Genomic DNA, 19,011 nt, shown 5'->3' with positions numbered 1-19,011 from the left:
ATACCTCAGTGACTTATCCCTTATCTCTCAGGTTGTGTTCAATTTGAGGGATTGTTTTGGATATTAAGTGAAATTTTATTTTTGTAAAACCCTCCTCTCTCCCCTTATTTCTTCTCTCCTCTTATCCATCCCTCTTTCCTTCTTTTCCCTTCTCCTATTTTCTTCTCTCTTTCCTCTTTCCTTATCTACTTTCTCTCCTCTCATCCCCCCTCCATTCCTTACCCTTTTCTCCCTCCTCCTCCTTCTCCTTTCTTTTCTTACTTCCCTCACTCTTCCCCCTTCTCTCCTTTTTCTCCTTTCCTCCACCCTCCCTCCTTTCCTTCCTTGATACAAGGGTTTGAAACCAGAAGCTTGCACATGCTGAGTACACACTCTACATTGAGCTACACCTTCAACCCTCTATATATATGATCCTCAGAAACTAGGATAGTAAAAATGCTGCTAGGCTGTTAGCAGGGATTTGTAATATGTGGATGGTGACTTGTATTCAACAGATAACAAACACAGTCACTGAACAACCTCAGGAAGGTTAGCTCATCTCTGGACTATAGTCTTCTGGCCAAAAATCTTTGTGCTGCTCTTTGTGGTAAGTACAGTGTCCTCAATAGCAAGCAAGATAGACAGGCTGCTCCCTGCCCCATGGCATCTCTTTGCCAGTCTCAGTGCATGTGGACTATTGCTCTCTCTCTGCTGGGTGTATAGGGAACTTAAGAGAGATTCTGGGCCTTTCTTTGAAATAATACACTGACGCACCAGGGAGAAACAAAACCTGAGCCACCCTGGAAGCTTTTAGCAAGGGCTGCCAGATCAGACTAAGAGGGGGCCTTTTAACACAAGCAGATGCCTTTAGCCCTTTGGTTTTACTTTTTAAATAACTGCTTTTAAAATCAAGGCAGATGTGGGGCTTCTTCTACAAAACAAACCCATGACCTGGAAAGGCATCTACAATGAAGGCCTAAGCAACTGATGCCCAGTTCCAGCTAGAAGCCCTTCTGTGTTTTCAAGAGGGAACCATACTGTAGATAGACATCCCTGAAGTGATGAGGGCAACACTAGTTCTGGCCATAAACATAGACACTGTTAGGGGTCTGCTTCCTTCCTGCCAGCCTGGCAAACTGAGACCACTGTCTGGAGTGAACCCCAATGTCTCAAGACCCCCTACACCCTCTGTGGCTTTCCACTTCTCCCCCTCCTCTTCTAGGTAAGCTTTCCTCCTCTAAGCCCTACCTAGTGCACACCCTCAAAAACTCCATCTCTTGTCTCCTTCATTCCTGCTCACTGACCATGTGGAAGCAGGAATACACTTTAAGAATTCCATTTCAGGGTCTGAACGGATGGGTCAGCTCTTAAAGCCTAGATTCACACCTACAATGACAAGAGTTTCAACTTGGTTACCATCTTCCAGGACAAAGCACAGGCCTCAAGGATGCAAAGTTCCTGGCCTTCCCTGGCAGCAGACATGACAAGGGTAATGTTGAATGGTAGATATGCCATTATCTGGTCATCGCACATTTGTAAATGTACTGAAATTTCACACTGAATCCAGTAAAGGTAATTGCATGCCAATTGAAATACATGCATATATTATCTGTTTTTTCTCTCTTTTCACATAAACATATACGTAGCCTTAATGGGCATTTGAATGCATAGTACACACACACACACACACACACACACACACGATCTGGGACTTGTTGGGTGGTTGGGCGCTGGATTTGGAGAAGAAACCATTAATATTTTTCTAATCATACAAGTTTCATGTCCTCTCCATCCATCATCAAAATCCCAGATACCTCTGGCCTCACCCCATTAACTTTTGCTTTCAAATAAGACCACATAATCATTTTCTCTCTCTCTCTCTCTCTCTCTCTCTCTCTCTCTCTCTCTCTCTCTCTCTCCCTCTGTCTGAGATAAGAGAGATTATATATACTAGCTTCTCTCTCTCTATCTACCACCTTTCTATCCATCTGCATATCCACAGAGCCTTCTATATAGAAAGAAGAGGACGAATAGCCAGGCAGAGCACTCTACCAGGATTCAAGGGCAGAGTTTCAGCTCAGACCCTTCTGACACTGAGACATCAGAGACTCACACTCATTGACTATATTTCTAACTCTAGTGTACCTCTGGCACACTAGACTCTTTGGTCTCGAATTTTAGAGTGAGGCCACTGAGCACCATGTCATAGGGATTGGAGTGATGCCTGGGACCCAGCAAGCACCTGCAAGCTACTACTATTATTGTAGTAAAGAGAGAAAATTTGGTTTCAAACACGTTTAGTTTGAGGAGCGTGTGGGGAAGAGAAACAAGGCCAGCTTCCTCAGTTCTTCTTCGGCTTCAGACAGGGGAAGCATGCAGTTTGTCCTTCAGCCTTTCCTTCATGTCCTGCCTTCACTCCTGTCTTTGGAAAACTCCCATTCCTCTGTTCTCCCTCTTGGCCAAAGACCCTTGGGGCAATGTCTCCCCTGAGAGCCCTCCCCTGAGTCTTGAATTTCACCGTCCCACTTCCCCATCAAATCTCTCCTCTCCCATGTCCTTGTCCCTAGGGCTTCTGCTAGCATCTGATCAGCTAATTTGTGCCAAAATGTTAATCACTCTTGGTTTAAATCAATCGTCCTCAGTTTTTTTTAAAATATATCTCCACACCATGTGTTTGAAATACATAATAATTCCCAATTTGCAACATTGTCCTCCACCACCCTGTAATTCCAGCTCCCTGTGGGAAGGGGGAGTATAACTGGAAGAACATCCACTAGACTCCAGGGGGATCTTACCCCAGTACCCCAGACCACTGTGAATCATAGCAGGTATGGCTTCCAGGACTCATGAATGAAATGAAATGTCAGAGCCTGGATGAGGCTGTTGGGTGGTGGGTTGGGGGGTGATACCATGGGCCATTTTCTAATCACGTGTGTCCTCTGCCCTCCCCATCTGCTTCCAAAAAGCCAAATAATTGTGGCCTCATTCTCATTTATCTCTGGCTTTTTTGAAATATAATCTTGTATTAAACCAGATTCAAGGCCACTGTCAGCTAACGTGTTCAGAGCTGGCCGTGGGATGAGCATGCATCTTTGTGTATAAGGAAAAATGGCGCAGAAATTCTGCTATCTACTTTTCCAGGCAATGCATTGATAAGCAAAGGGAGTCTCTTTGATGGAGGGACTCGGAGGGGGCCGCCTGTACTGTAAAACTAGCAGAAAATGTCACCTGGGTTGTCTGTGCTTCTTTGTCAGTCAGCCAGATCAGAGTCTACCCTTCCACACACATGCTGTTGTTCATGTCCTAACCTAGGATGTCCTTCCTGTCCCCCATCAACGGTTCTCATCGGATGATCCCAATCAGCAAATATTCACAGCACTGAGAAGAAATCTTGCTTTGTCTTGTCTTGCATGTAATCTGTCTGTGCACACCCCTGCTCAGAATGTGTGTGGAGACAGGAGGGTCTGGTCCTAGGTGGCCCTCCACCATTTTGTTTAAGATAAGATTCTCTCATTGGCCTGAAACTTCACCATGTAGGTCAGGATAGCTGGCCAGAACTTTCAAATATCCAATGTCCCTGCTTCTGTCCTCATAATTGCTGGGATTACAAGTGTGTGCCTCTGTAACAGGCTTGTATGTACATCCTTGGGATACAAATATAGGTCCTTGTGAGGCAAGTGCTCTTTTCCAGCTGAACCATCTCTCGAATCCTCAGAGCGCTTCTGGTCCTCAGAGTGCTTCCAGTCCTTGGAGTGCTTAATTGTCTTTCCATAAAGCCATTTTTAGCATAAAAGCAAATCTCCTTTTTCCAGCGTTGTGTGAGTGGCTGCATGAGCCTTGCTTTTAGATAATAATGCCAATGAATTGTGTGTATTTAAAATCTCCTAGATAGGTGGTTCTCTGGCCGATTAAATTGGGTTCCTGCAAGTGATATTTTTAATTCTAGCTGATTACAGTGTGTTGTCAGTTTGAGAGTCAGTTTCTAGAAGAATGGGATTTGTTTGAACAAACCAAAAATGCAAAACAAGACAAAGCAATATTTCAGCCTCAGGGAAGACTTATTTTAAAGCTCCTGGAACTCTGAGTTTCTTTTAAATAAATATCTGCTTGCTATACATAAAGAAATCGGTGCATCTTCTGAATAATCTCTTGTATTTGTCAATGTATGTATGTATCTCCCCCCCCAAAAAAAAATTTGGTTCAGAAAATATAGTCCCTAGACTGGTGACCCTGAGGTTTGTCACAGACAAGTTGTCCTTTGGGTTGGTCCCTGACTAGGGGCATACAAACATTTTTTAGAAATGTTATATTTCTTCAAGGAAGATGCCCTAACATGGAGAAGCAGAGACTGAGTTTCAGAATTCAGGTGGAAACTGTAGGACTGTAAGGACTTCATCCCTGCTGAGTCCATACCAGCAGCCCCTCTGCTACAGCTACTGTCAGGCTCCGACTGGCTGTTCCCAGCTAACAGACTTCTGGGTGCCAGCATCATTCACCTAGCAAAGGGGCTCTAGGTAGCCACACATCCTCATGCCAACCCTGTCTCTGATTCCTCTTTGGTAACCAGAGAGCTTGGTTACCACACCCACCCTCAAAAAGATATGAAGTAGAACCCCCCTTTCTGCCACATGGCCTGTTTCTCTTTAGAGACCTGCCGTCCACCATGTTTGTCTTCAGGGCCAGGTGCTAACTCTCCTTGGAGCCCCCATCATGGTGGCACATCTCTGTCTGTTCATGACATCGGTGACTGTTTTTTTTTTTTTTTTTTTTTTCGAGACAGGGTTTCTCTGTGGCTTTGGAGCCTGTCCTGGAACTAGCTCTTGTAGACCAGGCTGGTCTCGAACTCACAGAGATCCGCCTGCCTCTGCCTCCCGAGTGCTGGGATTAAAGGCGTGTGCCACCATCGCCCGGCGACATCAGTGACTGTTCTAATAGCATCCTTATTCCCCAACAATCTGTGTCAGCGTCCTCTTGAAGCCAGTTCCTCTCACCGTCCCACACCTTTAGGGATTAAGTTTCCTGGCTCCTCACTGAGGCCTGCTGGTGGTGCCCATGTGGGTCTGAGGCCCCAGGACTCAGTTTCATCTGTTCATTAATTTCATTCAAGTGAAATGTCTTTGGGATGGACGGTACCATTGACACCCGTTTCAGAATGTCTCTGCTTGCACATGTGTTTTTTCCCCAAGGATACAGCTAATGGAATTCGAGGGCTTTTCATCTCAACAGAGCCCTTATCAAGTCTCCTCACGTCTCCAAGTACCTGTGGTGGCCCTGTTCCCTCTTAATTCACTCTCTGGGCTGCATTCAAGAGTATTTGGAACCTTCACAAGAACAAATAAACCTCTGACCTCTGATGCACATGTAATCGTCAGAGGTCTACTCCTCAACTCCAGACTGTCCCCAAACGCCACTGAGACGACATCAGAGGCCATCAGTGTTTCCTGTAATCCATTTGCCAAAGGCATTGTACCAGACATTGCATTTCCTTCTTCAACAGTAGCTGAAATTTCTTTCCTTCCGGTAACCAGGGGTCATAGGCCAAGGGAGACTCTGAAGGGGACAGATTTGTTCAGTCCTTTCAGTTCCAGGGCCCATGGCTGACTCCTGTCTTAGCTACCTTATTTGTTTTCCGTACCATGGCTAAGGGACAGGAGGCTTAGTTGAGGATGGTAGTAAAACTGAAATTTCTTAAATCAGCTGTGAGAGCTGCAGCCTCGGTGTCTCCCTCCATAAACTAGATGCATCCTCTCTAAATGGCACTATTATAATCAACAGAAGAGGCCAAAATAGATCATTTTCTTTTTATCAATACAGCAGGCACCCTTTTGGCTCAACCCCATTTTGATAGTGAGGGTGTGGTCCTAATAACCTACAAATAGCTTTCCTAACTTGAAGGTGGTCTGGGAAGACCAAGAACATTCTAGAGAAGAGCACGATTCACTCTTCCTACTTCCTTTGCAAACCCCTAGGAGCCAGAAGCACTGGGGATGCTTGTCCCTCCCGTAATTACTCGGGAAGCAATGTTGTAGCCCCAAGCATAATTAACAGCATTTTAATTCATTCTCTCTTTTGAGGCTGTTAGCTTTCCTGCTATTGCAAGATGAGTACAGTATTCTAGCCTGTTACCTTTTGGAAATGAGGCCAAAGATGCTCAACCCTTGGGTTCAGTTGAAATCCAGGTCCAGGAAAGCATCCTAAGGTCCCAATGAAGTGCAGCAGACCCAAAATGAGCCCGGGCTCCCAAACAGAAGCTAGCATTTAGCTATGTTCAGAGAATTGCCCACTCATTAACTGGCCTGCAGGGAAAGATTCCACCAATAGCCCACCCGCTGATAAAGTTACACAGTTACTCAGGGGGCATGGTCGAAGCAGGAATGTAGGCTTGTCCTCTTCCACTGCAACATGTTCATTACTGAAGGCACATCTTGACTTTCAGTGGCTTCTGTGACATCCATGCTCAACCTCTCTGGAGCAGTTTTACAATTTATTTATTTAATCTGTACATATATGCACCTGCATGCATGTCTGTGTAATGTGTGTGCAGTACCTACAGAGGCCAGGAAAGGACATCAGATCCCCTGTAGCTGGAGTTACAGAAGATTGTGAGCTACGGTGTGGGTGCTGGGAACCAAACCTTGGACACCTGGAAGAGTGGCTAGTACTCCTAATGGCTGATCCAATGACACCAGCATCTTTGGCACAGTTTTTAATGACGGAAAAAAAAAAAACATGTTTCCAGGACTGGGAAGAGATGGCTCAGTTGGAAAAATCACTCGCTGAACTTGAATTCAAATCTCCAGCCCTCATATGTGGCTGCAAACTCCTAGGACCCCAACGCTAGGAAGGAAGAAATGGCAGGATCCTAGAGCTTGCCAGCAACTGGTGTAACCAAATCCTTGAGCTTCAGTTTTGGTGAGAGAGTCTGTCTCAAGAACCAATGAGAGAGTGGTTGAGGAAGATACTTGCTGTTGATTTCTGATTTCCATACAGGTATAGGTGTGCACACACACTCACATCCCCAAGGTTCAAATGATACTGCATGGTCACCCATAAGCTAGAAGGAATCAAATTCTTTTGTTGAGATGGTTTCAACCCTTTCTGTATGTTTTCTTCACTTATAACAACACATGTGCGTGTGTGTGCTTATACATACACACACACATGCACACACAACTTCAGAGAAGCCCCTAGTATTGTCTTTTAATTTTATCCCTGATGGTAGTGAGATATTTCAAATAGAAGCAGTAAAATGTGAAGCTGACAGTGTTTAAAATTTAGGGCATCTTGCATCCCTATACATTATTCCTAGCTTCTAAAATATTCATAACCATTTAAAGATGATTTATAGATGTATAGAATTCTATCCTGATAATGAGTGCTTTATGTATTTGTATTTCTCAGAATATGAGATGTTTAGTAGTAGTTGGAAACCAAGAGCAGTAAAATTTTTATAACATATATGTTAATTATTTAAATTATCACAAGATATGTATTTATCTGTTATATATACAAATATATACATATACACCCAAACCCATATGTTGGCCAAAGCCCTACAATGAGAGATACCAGGTTACAAAGCAGAAACCTGTCAGGAATCCATGAATATAAATAGTTTTTAGCAACAGCATATTATCAAGGCATTCTTAACTACATTTGGCATTTTTGGAGCAAGAAAAATGCTGGGGTTTCATTAAACTGCAACAAAAGAAATGCAGAATTTGGACCCTATATGGAGAATGTCCTTGAAATGAATAGATCGCATAGAAGTGCTGAAAGGTATGTTTATGCAAAATCGACTCCTTTCCAAAGTATTTTTTTTAAATCCCTATTTTTAAGTGCCCAGAAATTAACAAAAAATGCAGTAAATAATTAAGAGTATGTTTAAATGTCAAATATAACATTATTCATGATGAAAGTGAAGTTCATAAAAGATTCATTTGTTTTCTTATTCATGTAAAATAACAAGATCAAACAGAGTGAAACCAATGTCTCTCTGCTTTGTCTCAATTGTGCTCATTCCTCTATCTTTCTAAGAGAGTTGCCCGTAATGTTTGCTGAGAGGGGAAAATATATATATTCCCCAATGTAAAAGTTACTAAGGATATATAGAAAACTGAAGTTACAAATAATTTTCACTATAAACTATCTAGGCTATATTTTCTGCTGCCTTACCGGGTGCTGTGAGATCACACTAGGTACCCCATGTAAGCCACCTGGGTTTTGGTGGTCTCTGCAGAGAAGGAAGCAGTTCTGGGAAATTGGCCATTGGAAACACCAAAGGTTGCTTCTTCCCTTCTGAAGCTGATGATGCCAGTTGCTAAGAAAATGGCCTTTTGGCTAGCCAGAGGACATGGATCATTCCCTGCTTTGCTATGGAGTCAAGAACCAACTTTGAAACACTCATTGTCCTGGGAAGGGGTGTGTTGCGAGCTTTCTCCAACAGAATCCACATTATTTGGAATTCTTTTAACCTAGGGATAGTGCTGGTAACAGTAGAGTGAGTAGCACTCACTCCCAGTATTCACAAAATTCACAATATTCACATATGTGTGTAGTCATTCTGGCCTTGTACCTGCTGTGTGACCAAGCTTGAATTTCTGGTCCTCTTGCCTACATCTTCCAAATCCTGGGATTATGGGACTGGGACACCACACCTGGTTTTCTGTGGTGTTGGGAACTGAACCCAGGGCTTCCTTTGTGGAAGGCTAGAGAAGGACTCTATAGCTGAGCTACATGCCCAGCACTTCTGGGTGTGTTTCTTTTATTTTCCAGCTGAAATGACTTTCCCTGTCCTGAGAAGTATCTTGGGTTATGTGCTGGATCCCTGAGTATGAGCTGAAAATTCAGTAAGATTGAAAATTATGTCCGACCTAACGGTAGAATCTCCTCAGTTTCGATGATGGTCGTATATTGGATTTAGTCAGAACAAACTGGCCATTCATATCAAGATGACACTCCATAGTAAGCTGTTAGAAGTACCAGCTGATCTATTGCATCCACCTAGAATCCATAATACCCAACTGTCATTTGTGAACCATTTCCCCAAATCCTTTGGAATTGAAAGTGCAACACCTTTCTGTCTGAATTACTGAAGCAGAGAGTATGATATATAGGAATTGAGTTGAATGACTATAGCAAGATGCTCACTCAGACAAACTTGTGAGGCAAACAGCAATGAAAAGCAACACGGACCAGGGTCTGCTACTTTGGTAACTGGTACCCACTCCCTGGTCACTAACCTTAATCTTCTCGGCCATTACCACTTATACTTTTCCTCTCTGTAATAATTCTCCTTATTGCCTGTATGGACAGTGAACATGTATGTTTGTGGGGGGGGGCACACATGTATGGTAGTATGTGTACGCATGTGCATGAGGAGGCCCCACGTTGTTCAGAAGTACCCTCTAACACTCTTCCACCTCATTCGCTGGTGCAGAGTCTCTCAGTGAAACCCAGAACTCACAGTATTGCCAGTCTCAGTAGCAAGCTTGTTCTGGGGATCCTCTGTCTTCACCCTCGAATTCTAGAACTACACGGAACTATCATGTCCACTGGCATTTGAGTGAGCTCAGAGGATCTGAAGTCCAGCTCTCATAATTGTGTAGCAAGTACTTGAACCACTGAGCAATCTCCCATGCCTGTCCTATATCCTTCTACCTTTATAAAAATTATAACACAATTTTATCATTATAAGCACTTATTATGAATTTATCATATGCCAGGTGACATATATAGGCTGTCAGCAATGTGTATATACATCATTCAAGGGAGGCAAAACTCTCCTCTTTCTAACTGAGATGAAAACTTGTAAAAAGAAATAAAGTGTTTTACCTAAGGCCACATGCTGGTAGGAGGCACAGCTGGTTTCAAAGCCCATTTGTCTAGACTCAGTCTCCAAGGTCAATTACTTAACATGTTCCAGCCACAATAGTGGTATATATGAGATCTTCCTGTTATTATTGTTCTCTCTACCCATCTTCCTTCCAGTAGCAGCCACCAAAAGCCCTCCTCGCATATGTCCTAGGACCACAAGTTCATACCTGTCAGATGCCAGAGTTACATGATGACCACTCCATGCAATGATGTACTCAAAAAGGTAAAATCATACTCAAGAGATTTATTCTTGCACAAGGATATAAAATTATATTAATAACTTTACATGTATTTAACATTGAAATGTTAACAATTTAATTATATTGGACCACAAACATGGTTAGAATGACTATTACCACTGCCTTTCATTGGCCTTGTTAGTACGACTCATTCCTGTTGAGTTTGAAATCTGCCATTCTCTGGGAAGGGTGCAGTGAGAAGTTGTCAATCTGCTCGAGGAAATCAACCTTCCTTTTCTGCTCTACATTCTCATACCCTGTAGGAATATACCACCAGATATTTGTCTCTTCCCAAACAAAGAGAGAGCCTCAGATATCCTGGAATCCCATGGCTAATGAAAAGCCTATAATCGTCTGGCTAAAGCCATCCCACTTCATGACCCCTACCATCACATGGTCATGGTAGAGCAGGTCACAGTCTTCCTTACCCCACGGGTGTGAAGTCGGCAAAGGGCTAATGGCCATTCCTGGGAACAAGCTCTGTGTCCTACCCTTTTTAACTCAGGATAGGCCGTGGGGTTTGCTTTGGCCAATGAAATATGTGCAGAAATGTCATTGCGAATACTTTAAGAATCCACTCCTGGAGCAGAGGCCATAGCTCAGGTGATCAAGCACTTGCCTTCTGGGTATAAGGACAGGAGTTTGGTCACTAAAACTCCCAGAAGAATCTGGATATTGTTGTGCACACGAAAATCTCAGCATTGGCCAGCCAGCTTAGCATGAATGGAAAGTTCCAGGCCAAGTAGGAGACTGTCTCAACACACAAACAAAAAGGAAAAATAAAATAACCCAAGGTGGACATCACCTGAAGAATGGCATCAGTGTTGACCTCTGCCCTTTATGTGTCTGCCCTTATGCATTCATGTGCACCTGTATGAAGATGCCCATGTTCTCTCTCTCTCTCTCTCTCTCTCTCTCTCTCTCTCTCTCTTCCTTTTCTCTCCCTCCCAACCCTCCCTTTTAATTTTGTTATGCCCCTCTTTTTGCTTGGACATTAGACTCATGTGCACTTGCCATCCAAGGACTGCTTCTGTCTTCCTGGGCCTCTTGGGGAAGACACAGAGGATGAGGAAGGGAGTTATGGCCAAATCATGACAGACACATTACCTGGGTAACAGAGAAACACAAAGCTGCAAGCCACTGTGCTTCTGGCAGCTTTTGGTGCTGTGTCATTACGTAGATACAGAACTATATCTGCTCTATTATATTCGAATTCCTTCAGTGACTAAAATTATGACTGCTGCCTGAGGCAGAACATCCCACCTTTCACTGGCCTTACAGGGAAGCTCCTCCCAGCAATGCATCAAGCTCTTTTCCTGGGGACAAACTCTTACACATAGAGCCATCTATCTCTACCTCCCTAGCACCTTCACTCATCTATCTATCTATTACCTATGTGTGTATGTATGTATCTTCTTTCTTTCTTTCTTTCTTTCTTTCTTTCTTTCTTTCTTTCTTTCTTCCTTTCTTCCTTTCTGCCTGTCTATTTATCTATCTTGTCAGGGTCTCTGAAGTTCTCCAATTTGGCTAGTCTGGCTGATGAGCTCCAGGATCTTCCTGCCTCTGCCTCTCCAGTTCTAGGATCTCAAGCACATGCCACCATACCTGTCTTATTATTATTATTTGCATTTTTTAACATGGGTACTGGTAGAATCAAATTTGGGTCCCTGTGTGTATACAGTGAGTACCTTCCTAACCAAGCTGTTTCCACAGTTCCCCTGTTGCTATGATGAACAAACACAGTGCTGTGGAGTACCTTCCACTGGGCCCCATCCTTTGACCAATGCTACTTACATAGTTTTCTCCGACAAAACCACAGAGAAAATAAGAAACGAGGAGATGACACACATGTCACAGGCACAGACTCTGCTTCTCGGGACTCCTTTAGGCTCTTGCAATGTGTCCAGTAAAGACATTGGTCTCGAATTTTAGGAGAGAATGGTCTGTCATTGAAATTTTGGCACAGGTTCTCTTTGGAGCAACATCTGGGTGATTCAGAAGAGGGCTGTGCTTTCTCTCCATGCCCTGGTTTCTCGGATTTCCTTATTAAGTTTCTTCTTTTTTTCATTTCTGCTGAAGTCAGTGCTGAGAATCGTCACCTCAGGAGAGCATTGCAAGGAGAGGAGGCATTCGACAGCCAATTCCATATCAACATTTGAAAGCACAAGAGACAGGAAATGAAGAGATGGCTTATCATGCCCCGTGCAGTCAGAGAACATCCATTGTTCAGGCACTTCAGAATTTTGTCCCTAGAACCCAAAGTTGTTCTTCTCCAAGCCACCATAAATGGTTTAGGTCTGTCTCTAACAGCTTGGTGTCCTTTAACAACCTCGTAGATTAATTGGTGGAGCACAAGATATAGAGGAAGAAGTCGATTTAAGGAACGATATTGAGGTCCTGGGGCTGGGCTCAGTTGGTAGAATGCTTGCCTGGGCTGCCCAAAGTCCCATAATCTACCTGACCTTTGTACTGTGTAAACCAAATTTGGTAGCACATGCCCTTAATCCTAGCCTTTGGAAGGTGGAGGTGAAATAATCAAAAAGACCCTTGGTTATATAGTGAGTTCAAGGCTAGCCCGAGCCACATGAATCTCTGTCTCAAAAGAAACAAATATAAATAAATAAACAAATTTCCTGGCAGTGTGTGTGTGGAAAAGGAGGGAAAAGTGAGGGACAGAGCATGAAAGACCCCAGCTTAGCTACTGTAATGCCATTTTGCAAAGCCTTCACACAAACAAATGTAAGTTCAAGGTAAAGTCAGTACTCCTAGGCGGTCAAACAGGATATCTATGGTCAGACACCAGGCATAGGAGGGGAACGAACAGTTCTGGGAAAAACTACATGTACCCTAGATAGGGCCAAGTCTGTTATTATTATCAGACCTTCATGTCTCCGGGGAACTTGTCCCCTAAATGAACCCATCGCCTCATTCGAACTGACCAATGAGATCCCTGTAACCATGCATTGCTTCTGTATGCCTGCTTTTGCTACCCTTTTCCTATAAAAAGACCTTCTCCCAGCCTGCAGGCGGGCAAGTCCTCCGAAAGGACTTTGCCGCCCACAGGTACCTGTGCCCACCCAATAAACCTCTTGCTAATTGCAGCCAGTGGTGTCGACTGTTCCTTGGGTTAGGGGTCTCCTCCTGAGGGAAGGACCGCTCTGAGGGTCTTTCAAGAGCACACCGAAAAAGAGACTGTTGTGCTGCCCAGAATCACGATGTGAGGGACTAGAGAGACGGGTCTTACAGAGCACCCCATTTCAGTCCCCAGGACACACGGTGAGGGCTCACAGTCACTTGTAACTCCAGTTCCAGGGAATTGGACACCTGGCCTCCTCAGACCCTGTATACAATGACTTCTTAAAAAAAATTACTATATAGTCTTTAATCTTAGTCTCCCCCCGCCCCCCGGAAAAGTGCCTGGCTCACACCGACTGTGCCTCAGTAACTTCAGACATTTTCTCCAGCCTTTGCTAAAGTGCTTGTGTTTTCCTCAGGACAGTGACCGCTCTGCCATGCAGGATGAGACCCAGCAAGGCTTGAGTTTCTCCCCTGCTGACAGTGTCTGGAGGTGCATGGCCTTCAAGAGCCTAGTGCATGTCATACCATGTGCACCTTATACCCATGTTTACGTAGCATAGCTGTAAATCGGGCAGGAGTGGGTCCCCCACTCCGTGAGTAGGGTGAGGATCTTCAGTTTACCCGGTCGATTTTGTAGAGCGTTTCCGGATTCCTAACCCAATTTAAAGTGTCTCAGTTCTCCCCATTTGTTAACAGAAGTTATTCCCCAATTACATTCTGCTTACCTTCAGGGGATGCAATAAAATAAAGTGCCTACATTTATGTAAAATTAGGGTCTTTAATTCCCTCGTACCACCTTCAATTAGCCCATTTTCTGTCTTTATTCATTACAGACTTTCCCCACTCAGATCCATGGCTATCTGAGTGGAAGGAGTTTGAAAATATACTTAGGGTCTGAGCTTCTGAATGATCCTAGCAGTGAATTAGATGTACCCAGGAAGCCTGCTCCGGGTGTCCCTGAGAAACGTCCCTTTTTAAAATGCACATAAGGAGAGAAACCGGAGACAGAATTATCAATTAAATTTGCCATGGCTGGAAAATTGGCTTTAACCGAATCACTGATTGTAGCATTCCCTATCTTCAATCTATTTCTTCTCGCTCTGAACCACAGCATCCCCAGTCCCGGGAAGAAGACTGTTTATATCCACATGTTGTGTTCTGTGGATGGAGCCCTGCCTTACCGAGGAGAAGAGGAAGGTTCACCCCACTTAAACAATGATATCCAAGCCCACATTCCCCACCCTCTTCGCCCTATCCCCCAGTAACTTTAAAAAAACAAACAAACAAACATGTGTTTGTGTGTTTAGCCACTGTTTTTTAGACTCTCATTATGCCACAAACAATAGCTTGTACTTGTCCATAGGAAAATCTCACAGACAGGAGGAGAGACAGAGATTTATGAACGGTGGGTGTTGTTTCGAACTGTGTCTGATTCTTCAGGTCATGTCAGAAAAGCAAATATTAGACCAGACTGAGGCTCAGCCAAACACACCGGATAGAGAAAGGCTGTCAGCGAGGAGTGGAGCTGGGGAACTGCCTATCAAAGTGATCTAAGAAGTGGGAGCTGCTGGCACCCTGCTGGATGGCAGGAGGTCGAAGGGTGCCCCTGCTTTTCCTGTTGCTGAGACACTAGCCCTGGGGGAATTTTTCCTGATTTAAGAACGAATACATAGCAGAAAATGGAAGGAAGAAGGGAGGGAGGCCGAGAGGCGATGAGTGGATACCATAGCATGGAGATGCAAAATGATCTGTGTGTGTGCACAAGGCTGTGTTTAGCATAGAGAGTCAAACATGAAACAGGGTGCATACCCGTTTTGATTTCTCTGGGCCATATTGGAGAAGAAAAATTGTCATGGGCCATGTATTGAAGAAATACATTGTCTGGTGGATTTAAGGAAGGGCTTAGCCATAAAGATGCTTTTCTGAAATTCAAATTAAATCTTGCAATTCAATGTTCCTTGTTTTCTTCAACAAAGAATTCAAGGCTGATAGGAAACAAGAGCAACTGGACATAAAGGAAAACAAGACCCAACAAATATCCCAACGGGGGCAGAGGAGATGGCTCAGCGGTAAGAGCGCTTGCTGTACAAGGATGGGGATCCGAGTGGAAATCCCTAGCAATCGCATAAGAAGCTGGGTGTGGTAGTGTATGTACCTGTAGCCCCAAAGCTGGGACAGGGCAGGCAAGAGGACCACAGCTCCAGATTCAGAGAGCCTTCCCAAGGGGATGAGGTAGAAAGGGATAGAACAGACACCCCTCTTCCACTTCTCTGAGTGTGAATGACATGTGTACCCCACAAAATGTTCATTACTCCTCTCTCCCCCTTTTTCTCTCTCTCTCCCACTCTCTCTTACACACACTTACATACACATGAGAGAGATAGATAACAACATAGTAGTAATCATAAAATAGTAAAAAAAAACAATGTTTTGTACATTTCTATGCCCAAAAATCTCTAATTTTTAAATATTTTTGTGTGTGTGCGCGCACAGATTGCTGAGGCGGCCAGAAGAGGGTATAAGATAAGATTCCTGACTCTGGTAGTTGAATATGGGAAATGATTTGGGGCCGCAGTTTATGTTGCCGAAGAGACGAAATACATGATATGGGCTTAGTTCTTCAAAATGGAATTCTCCCAAACTTAATTCAAGGATATGCAACATTTTTTCAGTCTTGATGTGGCAGGTCCTTTGGAGGACAGGAAATGATAGCAAATGATTGTTTAATAATATATTTTTCTAATTAAAGCTCCCAAAACAAAACAAAACAAAAAAAGATGAGATACCCTGGAGCTAATTTACCAGTGGTGTGAGCTACTGCACTCTAATGCCAGGAACATAATGCTCTCTGGTCCGTAGAGCAGAACACACTGTCACTCGTTGCGCCACCTTCCCAGCCCCCAGAACTCTCTTGAAGGTGGAGGCTACAACCACAAGCTCTGCAGACACTGGGACAACATCAAGTCTACCACTCTTGCCAAAGTTAGACAATGCAAAGATTGGGGAGTTCCAGAAGAAGATGAGTGCCAGGCACAGAAACCACAGAGAGATAAAGGCTTGGTGTGTTCTCAACATGAGTCCCTGTTGAAACTGCAGACAGCTTCCTGCTCCCGTTTCTGATCTCCTGACTCAGCTTAGATGTCTTTGTCACCTGAGAACTCTCAAGGGACTGTGTGTGACACACAGCAGGGCTGAGACTTGCTATGGAAAATGAACATCATATTCTCATCTCTTTCCCTTTTTATCTTTGTGGACGTGTATGCATGCTTGTGCAGGCATATATGGTATGTGCATCTGTGTAAGGGGGTCAGAGGATGACCTTGAGTTTCAGTACCCATGTCCTTCATGATTAAGGTAAGGTCTTTTGTTTCACTACTGGCTATGTGAGGTCAGCTAGCCTGTGAACTTGTGGGGACTCCCTGTGTCTGCCTTGCATCTTGCAGTAGGAGAGCTGGGATTACAGACACATACTACAGCACCTAGCTTTACATGGCTTCTGGGGATCCAAGCTCAGGCCCCCATGCTTGCACAGAAGACATCTTCCAGTCCAACAATAGCTTTACTTAAATTTGCCTCTTGGGTCAATAGCAAGGTGGAATTTGTGTGCTTTTAACTTTTAGCTGTTGGGTTTGTTTTTTGTTTTTTTGCTTTTATTGTTACTTATTTGCATTTGTTTCTTTTGTAAATCATCTGTTCATGGTTTTGGCAACATTTTTATTTAAGACTATGGTGATGTTTCTCACTTCTTTGAAAATGTGAATTATGCCGGAGTATTTGAAGCACTGGTTAGCAGAGTTTCAGAAGTGGAGTGGAGTGCATTTCCCGTGGTATATCATTTGCTTTTTCACAGGCTTAAAATGTCTTTCCTTTCCTGTTGTAATTGTGGATTTTAACCATTCTGGATTCTCTGAGCCCATATAGTATTTTTAAATAATTTCATGATTTCCCCCAGTGCCTGGTATGCATACATTAAGAAAAACACATACCTTCTGGAGTAGCCAAAAGCAGCATGCATAGGAAGCAGGAAAAATACTGTACAGGTAGGAATATTCTAACGTAATTAGAAAAATACCCGAATCAACAAGCACACATGGCTTTTGCAGGCCACTCCATGTTGACTCTCCAATAAAACATGGAAGGGGCCAGAGGAATTCCTGCAAGGCCATGGTTGCCCATTGCTTATGCAGTTTTCAGAACATTCTTTTCAGGGCCTAAGAGGGAAATGTGTTATCATTTCCCTTTTGATTCCTTCTTTGTGTTTATGTTTACCAAAGCCGTCCAAGCCAAAGATCATTTCAAAAATTGATCTCTACTTCTTGTACCTTCCCAAGGTGATTTTTCACCTTCTGCCCAGTGCTCCATCTTTGAATTGGCGTACTTTCAAACCTCCCCTTATTTCAGGGAGTGACTCAGAAGCTCGGGATGGTTTTATTTTACTGTTTTTTTTTTAAGATTTTTATTGTTTTGGTTTCATCTATGAGCATCTTACCTGCCCATATGAATGTGCACCATGTTCACGCAGTGCCCTTGGCAGCCAGAAGATAGCGTTGGGTCCTCTAGATTGGGAGTTAAAGATGGTTGGTAGCTGTCGTGTGGGTCTGAGAACTGAACCTGTGTGCTTTACGGGAGCAGCAAACCCTCTTAACCCTGAGCCTTTTCTCCAAGTTCCTTGAGGGATAATTTTAAGACTGGGCACAAGGTCAGGTCTCCTGATTCTAAGCCAGTTAACCCCCAAAATGTGAACTTGATTTTCAATTATGTTAGCTTCATGAAAGTCATGCCATCCTAAGAACTAGGCTATGGGACAACATGAGCCAAAGAAGCAATAGGGTCCTGTCTGACTTGTCTCCTCCCACCCAGCCAAGCCAGGGCAGCAAGCTGTGATCTGCCCAAGGGGCCATGTGAGGCCATCATTGCTGTGTTCAAACTTCAGCAGATGCACTTCCATGGAATCTCCTTTTATTTTGCTTCTATCTTTCTATACACCTTAGTTATTCATTAATGATAAAATGACTCTTTCAAAAATAGCTGAAGAACCATTTCCATATGCAGGAGGTACCAAAAGCATGAATCAATCTCTGGTATGAAATGAACACCGTGAATCTTAGGGTTTGTTCCAGTCTATTAAATAAAAATAATTATTTTGAGCTTTCAGTAATGTGCTTGTTTCAAGGTTAGGAATTGTCAGGAAGTACACCTTGAGCAAGAGACAGGGTGGTGCCTTATGTTTGTTTCTGCCTTTTTCCATCCTAGTTTTGTAACGCCAAAGTGTGGGTGTTCACAAATGCATTTGGCCTAAGATTGATTCAGAGTCAAATGTGTTGATTTGTCAATGAAAGGTTTGCAAAGGGACTGAGGAGGGATTTATGAATATTCTGTACAAAATGGAATTTAAGGTTCTAGTCAATAAATCCTTATTTGATATATCGGATTCTCATCAAGATGATGGAAAGTGATGCCTGTGAACAGCCTCAATTAAAGCTCAGTCGTGGCGATTTTTTCCTTCTTTGAAAAGAGAGAAGAAGTGGAGGCTGGGGAGATGGCTTGTTGGTTAGATCACATACTGATCCTGCTGACGGCCAAGGTTTGCTTTCCAGCTTCCATCTCAGATGGCTCTCAGACACCTAGAATGGTGGCTCCAGGAAATCAAATACACTCTTCTGGCCCGTGTGGCTATCCGCATTTATATGCATATACCTACACATACACACATACACATACACACATGCATCATCATCATCATCATCATCATAAACAGGGGCTGGAGAGCTAGAAAGATGGCTCCGTGGTTAAGTGCTCTGATCTTCCAGAGGACCTAAATTTGGCTCCCAGCACCCAG

Source organism: Microtus oregoni, unplaced genomic scaffold, assembly GCF_018167655.1.
Source record: "Microtus oregoni isolate MIOR12 unplaced genomic scaffold, Mior012 000032F_ref0000030, whole genome shotgun sequence".
Lineage (NCBI taxonomy): Eukaryota > Metazoa > Chordata > Mammalia > Rodentia > Cricetidae > Microtus > Microtus oregoni.
Note: the sequence above shows the minus strand (reverse complement) of the source record.